This window comes from Acinonyx jubatus, chromosome B4 (assembly GCF_027475565.1).
Source record: "Acinonyx jubatus isolate Ajub_Pintada_27869175 chromosome B4, VMU_Ajub_asm_v1.0, whole genome shotgun sequence".
NCBI classification, from domain to species: Eukaryota; Metazoa; Chordata; class Mammalia; order Carnivora; family Felidae; genus Acinonyx; species Acinonyx jubatus.
The window spans coordinates 44,481,230-44,489,224 of record NC_069387.1 but is presented as its reverse complement, the minus strand read 5'-3'; positions in this window follow the sequence as shown (position 1 = coordinate 44,489,224).

Here is a 7,995-nt window from a genome sequence, read left to right as displayed (position 1 = left end):
GGTGTGAGGGTGAGGAAAACTGCATTGAGAGAGACATTGCAGATCTAGCTAGAGGTTGCAGGATGGCTTAGGTGTTTAAAAAACAGACACACAAATAAATGAGGAAAAAGATAATGATTAAATCTAGGAAAAACAAAAAGTCTTGCAATGAAGGAAATATAAGTATAAGGAACAGGCGATGTTAGGTGCAGAGTTGGCATTGGTGAAGATAGGAATTAACAATAAACAAAGGCAAAGTACTTTTTTGTACTAAAAGAAGTCATTGCCAAATAATCTTCAGCCGTTGGAGCTGGACACTGCAGGGCTTACTAGGAGGGAGCAGTCCCCTTGCTGTCATTCACCCCACCTCTGTCCTCATCAGAGACAATTGGGGAAGAGCGAGGTTGTTATCAGAGGCCAAGTGGAGAGTGAAGGGTTGGAGTTGGGAGTGAGCTTTCCTTCTCCTTCCCTTTTGGTGCTTTCCCCTCCATGAAACCACCTAGGGAATCTGCGAGAGAATTACAGTAAAACCTTGGTTTGTAAGCATAATTCGTTCTAGAAACATGCTTCTAATCCAAAGCACTCGTATATCAAAGTGAATTTCAAGAACCATTGGTTCAGTTGTGATCATGTGACATTCGGCATCATGTACTACTCTCATCGCAAGGCATTGCTCATTTATCAAGTTAAAATTTGTTAGAAAGTTTTGCTCATCTTGCAGAACACTTGAAGAACAAGTTACTCTCAATCCACGGTTTTACTGTACTTGTAAAGGCCTCGTCATAGGGCTGTGTAACCTGGCACCTGGCTTCTCTCGAGGCCAGTGATGACAGAAAAAGAGAGACATTGAAGAAAAAAAGAGAGTGACCAAGATGAAGCCACAGTGTCCTCTATAACTCATTCTCACAAGTGACATATCCCCATTTCTGCCACATTCTATTTTTAAAATTAACTTTACTTAAACAAGAACAAAACCAATAACATTTCACCCATTCCCCCCCACTCTCCACCCCCTGCTTCTGGCAACCAGTAACCTGTTCTCCGTATCTGTGAGCTTTTTTTTTTTTTTAAGTTTATTTATTTTGAGAAAGAGAGAGAGCAAGCGAGCAGGGGAGGGGCAGAAAGAAAGAGAGAAAGAGAATCCTAAGCAGGCTTTGCACTGTCAGGGCAGAGCCCAATGCAGGGCTTGAACTCTTGAACCTTGAGATCATGACCTGAGCTGAAACCAAGAGTTGGACACTTAACTGACTGAGCCACCTAGGTGCCCCTATATGAGCTTGGATTTTTTTTTTTTTAATAATTACACTTTTATTTAAAATTCCATATATAAGAGAGATCATACGGCATGTCGTTTTCTGTCTATTCACTTAGCATGAGATACTCTGTAGGTCATTCATGTTGGCCCCAATTCTTTTTTATGGTTGAGTATTTCTTATCTTTTTTATGTCTGAGTAATTTACGGTCGTTATTTCTTATCTTTTTGGTAATTTCCATCTAACAGGTGTTAGGTAATATCTCATTATGATTTTTATCTGAATTTACCTGATGATTAAGGATGTAGAGCATCTTGTCATGTACCTGTTGGCCATCTGTATGTCTTTTTTGGAAAAATGTCTATTCAGATCTTCTGCTCATTTTTTTATTAAAAATTTTTTTTTTTAATGTTTTTATTTATTTTTGAAAGAGAGACAGAGCATGAGCAGGGGAGGAGCAGAGAGAGAGGGAGACATAGAATTTGAAGCAGGTTCCAGGCTCTAAGCTGTCAGCATAGAGCCCGATGCGGAGCTCGAACTCACGAACTGTGAGATCATGACCTGAGCTGAAGTCAGACGCTTAACTGAGCCACCCAGGCACCCCAGATCTTCTGCTAATTTTTTACTTGAGTTGTTTTTTGGTTTTGTTTTTGTTTTGCTATTGGGTTGTATGAGTTCCTTATATATTTTGGATATTAGCTCTTTATCAGATATATTATTTGCAAAGATTTCCTCCCATTCAGTAGGTTGCTTTTTCATTTTGCCAGTGGCTTTCTTTACTGTGTAGAAGCTTTTTTAAAGTTTGGGGGCGCCTGAGTGGCTCAGTTGGTTAAGCATCCGACATCAGCTCAGGTCATGATCTCACACTTCATGAGTTTGACCCCCGCATCTGCTGTCAGCACAGAGCCCACTTTGGATCCTCTTTCCCCCCCCCAACTCTGTCCCTCCCCCATTTGCTCTCTCCCCACTCCTCTCTCTCTCTCGCTCTCAAAAATAAATAAACGTTAAAAAAGATAAAGTTTGATATAGTTCTGCTTGTTTATTTTTTGCTTTTGTTGTTTTGTTACTGGTGTCAGATTCCAAAAATCATCAGCAAGACATATGTCAAGAAGCTTAGTGTCTATGTGATATCTGCCATATTCTCTTGGTCACCCACACCGATCCTGATACAATGTGGTAGGGGCCTAACAAGAGTGTGAAACCCAAGATGCTGGTCATCTCATGGTGATAACTATTTTGATTTAAAAAAAAAAAAAGCATGCTTTTTAGATATAACACCAACAATACAATCCATGAAAGAAATAATTGAGAAGCTGGGCTTCATTAAAATGAAAACTTTTGCTCTGCAAAAGATGATGTTAAGAGAATTAGAAGGTGAGTTGTCAACTGGGAGGAAATATTCGCAAAAAACATCTGATAAAGAATTGTTATCCCAAATGGACAAAGAACTCTTAAAACTGAACAATAGGATGGGGTGCCTGGGTGACTCAGTCGGTTGAGTGTCCAACTTTGGCTCTGGTCCTGATCTCACAGTTCGTGGGTTCAAGCCCCACATTGGGCTCTGTGCTGACAGTGCAGAGCCTGGAACCTGCTTTGGATGCTGTGTCTCCCTCTGTCTCTGCCCCTCCCCTGTTCATACTCTGTCTCTCTGCCTCAAAAATAGACATGAAAAAAATTAAATAAAATATTGAAAAAAAACTGAATAGGAAAACAAGATGTGAAGGTGGGGGACAGAATTGCCACTGTCTTAAATATCAACCACAAATTCAAAATAAGTGAGGCTCTTTCTTGTCTTGCCTAGGATCCCTCAAACTCTACTGCTAATTTAGGTTAAGTGTTGTGGAATTTTGATGTCATATTCTAGTATTCTTCTGCATTCCTTCTTCATTAAACACTTTACTTTATATTAACACGCTTCCTCAAGGGGAGTGGCCAGGAAGAAACATTTGGGTGCAATCATGGCACACTGAAATATTAAATGTGGGTGGGAGAAAAGTGAGAACATGGGGTTCTGGTATCTCTATGTTTCTCCGGAGAGAGAGAAATTTCACATTCTATTCTCTATCTCTGAGACAACTCTGAGTACATTATCTCCTTCCTCTGCACGGCATCCCCTAGCAAGGCCACCTCCAGCTGCTGTCTACTTTGATCTCCATAATTTCTTCATGACTGAACTTCCCTGTACCCATCTCGCCATCCTCCAAGGTGTTCTTCATGGCACAGTCAGAGAGACCTCTCTAGAAAAGCACATGTTATCTTGTCCTTCCTCAGGTGAAATTCTTCATTGAGTCTCAATTCTGCTCTAAATAAAGCATAAGACCTTGGCATAAATGAAGACATGACTGGTCTTATCCCTGTCTTCAGAACTCTGCAGCCCCATCTTTTTTCATTTCCCCCCTTCCCACCCCCTCCTGCTTCCCCACTGTTGTCTCCCAAGCCTGCAGCTGGGTTACAGCATCCCCCACCCCCCACCTTTTAATTTTTCCGTCATTTGTGCTCCGAGCCAAGCTTCGGGTCAGTAAGGCCACTGAGAACAGGACCAACAGCATCTTGGAGGAAGTTCTGGAGTGGTTCCCAACTCCGTGCTGGGAGAAACTGGACAGCTTCCTTTACAAAGATGAACAGAACAATAGCATCTGTGTGTTCCATACTGGATGGGCCTTATCACTGGATAGACTAGGTTATAGTTTGCTCACTTCAAGTCAACTGAATCCCCTGTTTCTTTGGGACTTAGCCCAGCAGGATAGGGTGGGTAGGATGTTGTTAGTGTCTCATTTCTAAAAGGTGCATGTGACTTGGGCAAAGTTTTTGAAGGAATAGTGTCCAAGCAATCAGCACAGATACTACACAGATATTAGAATTGTTCTGTCATTGTTGGATTTTCAGTCTGGTGAGACTCTTTCTCTGTTCTTCCATTGTGTTCATGCATGCATGTTGTGTGTGTGTTTGTGTGTGTGTGTGTGTGTGTGTGTGTGTGCGCGCGCGCGTGTGTGTGTGTTGGCAGTGATCCTTTAGCCAAAAGTGAAGATGGTTGCTATCTTTGGTTACTATTATGATCCAGACTTCATCATGATGCGTGTGCACCTATGTCTGAAAGATGTAGCTAAACTTTTTGATGATATGGAGATCATTTCTTTAAAATGTGTGAGGGAAACATACACTTGAGCACACATGGATGGCAGACAAATACCCTCAGCCTATTTGGACCCCTACAGATCATTCAAGATCATCTAGATCCAAGATCTGGCTCTCATAGGAAAGTCTTGGCGTCACAGAAGACAGGTGACCTAAAACTTCCTATTCTAATTAATATCCTTGGGAGTTACATTATTTCGTGAGAACAAAGGTGGGCACAGAATCCACCATGGGAGTTCCAGATCAGAACAAAATGAATACACAGTTCATGCCATTTTTTGTCTCTAGGACTTCTTCCATGCTGTTTCTTTTTTCTAAAATCTTCTGTAAGATTCCATTTGGGTTTTATTTCATTTAGGAAATAATTTGAACTCCGCCCCCCCCCCCCCCCCCCCCCGCCACGAACGATTTAGTGGCGACAATTATGTACTCCAACAAGGTAGTCATACTCCTTCAAAGCCTCAATTGTGTTGCACTGATCTTCTGTTATTCAGTCAGTTTCTGTGCTATTCTATGCTATTTTCTCAAATTGTTCTTCAATACAGGGAATTTTCTCGGCAATGTTCTGTCACTCATTTCTTCCCATTCTTCTTCTGCAACATATTTGTTGATAGTTCATCTCCTGAATCAATCCCTCCCTGTGCTTATTTTCCCTCTTATATCTAGTGGTTGTTGGTGTTACACATTTTGGAGGAATTCCTTAATTTGATCCTCTAAATCAGGGGCTATCCTACTCTGTGCTAGGGTTGTTTCCTTTTACTTTTTTAATTTGGCAACGAGGTATTATGGTGTCTCCAAGAAGCCTTTCCAGTTACCTGCCTTCCTCTCTCCAGCTGCTGATTATTTTGTTATATTTAGAAGTTGCTTGCTCCTCTTTTTTTTTTTTTTTTTTTTTTTTTGTTGATGATCATGATTAGCCAGGATCATTAGCTGACACTTATTTCAGAACCAGTATAGGTCTTAGTTATTGTTTGGTTTTTGTGCAGGGCTAGTGGTAATCTGAGGATGGTTTGGTTGGGGTAACACAGGGAGGACCATGTGGCCCCAAATCCTAAAAGACAGGCTCCTTGATGGATACAGATGAGTGGATTGTGTGTCATGCACATGAGTGCCTAGGTCTGGCCTTTTGAAATGGTTGCAGATAATATTACAAGAAGGTTCCCCAGATAATGTTGCCCTTGCAAGGTGACTCGGCAGGTTAGTTTCTTTTCCTGGCATTACTATGGTTATGTTCTAGAAAGGGGAATATATAACTGGTTGGCAATTCTTCTCTGGCTATGTGGGGAAGTGCAGTGGTTCGTGGGAGGAAAGGAGTAGTTTCTTGGGTCTAATAGGTCCCCTTGGGTTATTGGGATGACTGCCTCTGGTTTCTCCAGACACCATTTGGGAAGGGAAACTGGAGGTGAGCAATTCTGATAAAGAGGTTGATGGTAGATCTTCGGGCAGAATAGGAGGGTCAGAGATAAGGCACAGAGGGGAGAGTGCCAGGCACACTTACTCACATTGTGTGGGTGGCTGCGAAAGGGTAGTCCTGCTGGAAGGCAGCCTTCTCTTGAGCTTCGAAGTGAAAGAGAGCAGGTGATTTTTCAAAATATCACTTAGCTCAGGTCCTTTCACTAAGCTTTAGTGTCAGCAATGAGTAAAATAGATCAGTGTGTGACGAAAAAGTAAATATTGTCTATGTACTCATCAGACACAACAGACACAGAGGAAGAGAAGACTACCACCTAGGAAGGGCAGGTTTGAACCAATGAGCAAGACCATGGCAGAAGCTTAGGCACCTTAAGAGGAACTGAAATTATCAAGCAATCCACTTGCCTTCTAATATGTGGGTTTTACTTACCACGTCCCAAATACAATTCCTGATTTCCAGGTCCTAAAACCTGTCCTCCTCCAATCTTTTCTCAGTTAACGACAGTTGTTTCAGGCATTGTTCAAAAATACAGAAGTCATTCTTTTTTTTTTTTTAACATTTTTATTTATTTATTTTATTTATTTTTGGGACAGAGAGAGACAGAGCATGAACGGGGGAGGGGCAGAGAGAGAGGGAGACACAGAATCGGAAACAGGCTCCAGGCTCCGAGCCATCAGCCCAGAGCCATCAGCCCAGAGCTCGACGCGGGGCTCGAACTCACAGACCGCGAGATCGTGACCTGAGCTGAAGTCGGACGCTTAACCGACTGCGCCACCCAGGCGCCCCTAGAAGTCATTCTTTACAGCCCACTCATCTTTCCTCATTGCCCATTAGCTAGTGCAATCGGCTCTGCCTTCAAAATAAACCCCTAATGTGGCTTTTTCCATAATCTCTACCCCAAGACTCACGTTCAGGCAGCGATCTCTCTCTCCTGGAGGACTTTCACGCTCTCCCATTGCATTCTACCACATCCCGTATCAGGTCTCCTCATGACAGTCAGAGATCTTTGAAAAATATAAATTAGATCGTGTTTCCCATTGCCCTTGTAGTGAGATGTACATTTCATACTTGAGTTCTTTCAAGAACGACATTTCTCTTTCTTGAGAAGTGCTAAGCTCTCTGAATGTGAAGAAAGAAGATTCTTCTCAAGCTTCAGTTTCCCAAGGATAGGCTTACCAGGAGAGACGAATATTGTCAGAATGATTAACTCGTGCTGAGACGGTAAGTGAATTGCACTGGGTTCCTCTGGTCCAGAGGTGAAGTGGAAGTGATGAGTCTGCTGAATCCACTAAGCATTCTGATGGCATAATGAGCAAATAAACACAAGTGTCTTTGGGAAGAATTAAACTTTGCGTAGACTTCTCTAAAAATTCTGATTGCACTATTATGATGTTGGTCCATATTTTAATCTCATGTTCACTCTCTATAAATACATATTCCACAATTATGTTAGTGTCTCTACCTTTCCTAGCCTACTGATAATAATAATAGGTAACACTTACTAAGCATTTGCCACACATCATTTAATTCGATGTGAAATCATAAACTACTCAGGAATTTACAAAAATGGGAATGCTACATATTAAAATCTATGGATCTGACCAACATTTTACTTATAAAAGTTCATGGAATTAAATAATTTTATTTACTAAGTTATTGGAAAAATAAGTGAAATAAATATTAAATTCAAGAAGACAGCAAAAGAACAACAAATAAACAATAGAAATGGCAAAAATAAAAAGCTAAAATTAGAATAAAAATTAAAAAATTTTAAATATAACCAAGACTATTTGCATTGTGTAAATAAATAAACAATAGGCTAACCTAATTAACAAAGAAATCGTGATTGATAAAATAAAACGTATTAAACATATATAATGCAACTGTATGCCAACTAATTTTAAATTCTGACTGAAACAGACTTTTAATAAAATATAAATGAACACAACTGAACCAAGAATATATTATTGTCACAAACAGACCAACACTCATGGATGAAAATGACAATGTTACTAAAAAATTACCTCTGTTAGAAAGACAGATACTATATGTTTTCACTCTTATGTGGATCCTGAGAAACTTAACAGAAGACCCTGGGGGAGAGGAAGGGGGAAAAAAGAAGTTACAGAGAGGGAAGGAGGCAAACCTCTCTCCTCTTAAGAGACTCTTAAAAACTGAGAATAAACTGAGGGTTGATGGGGGGTGGGAGGGAGG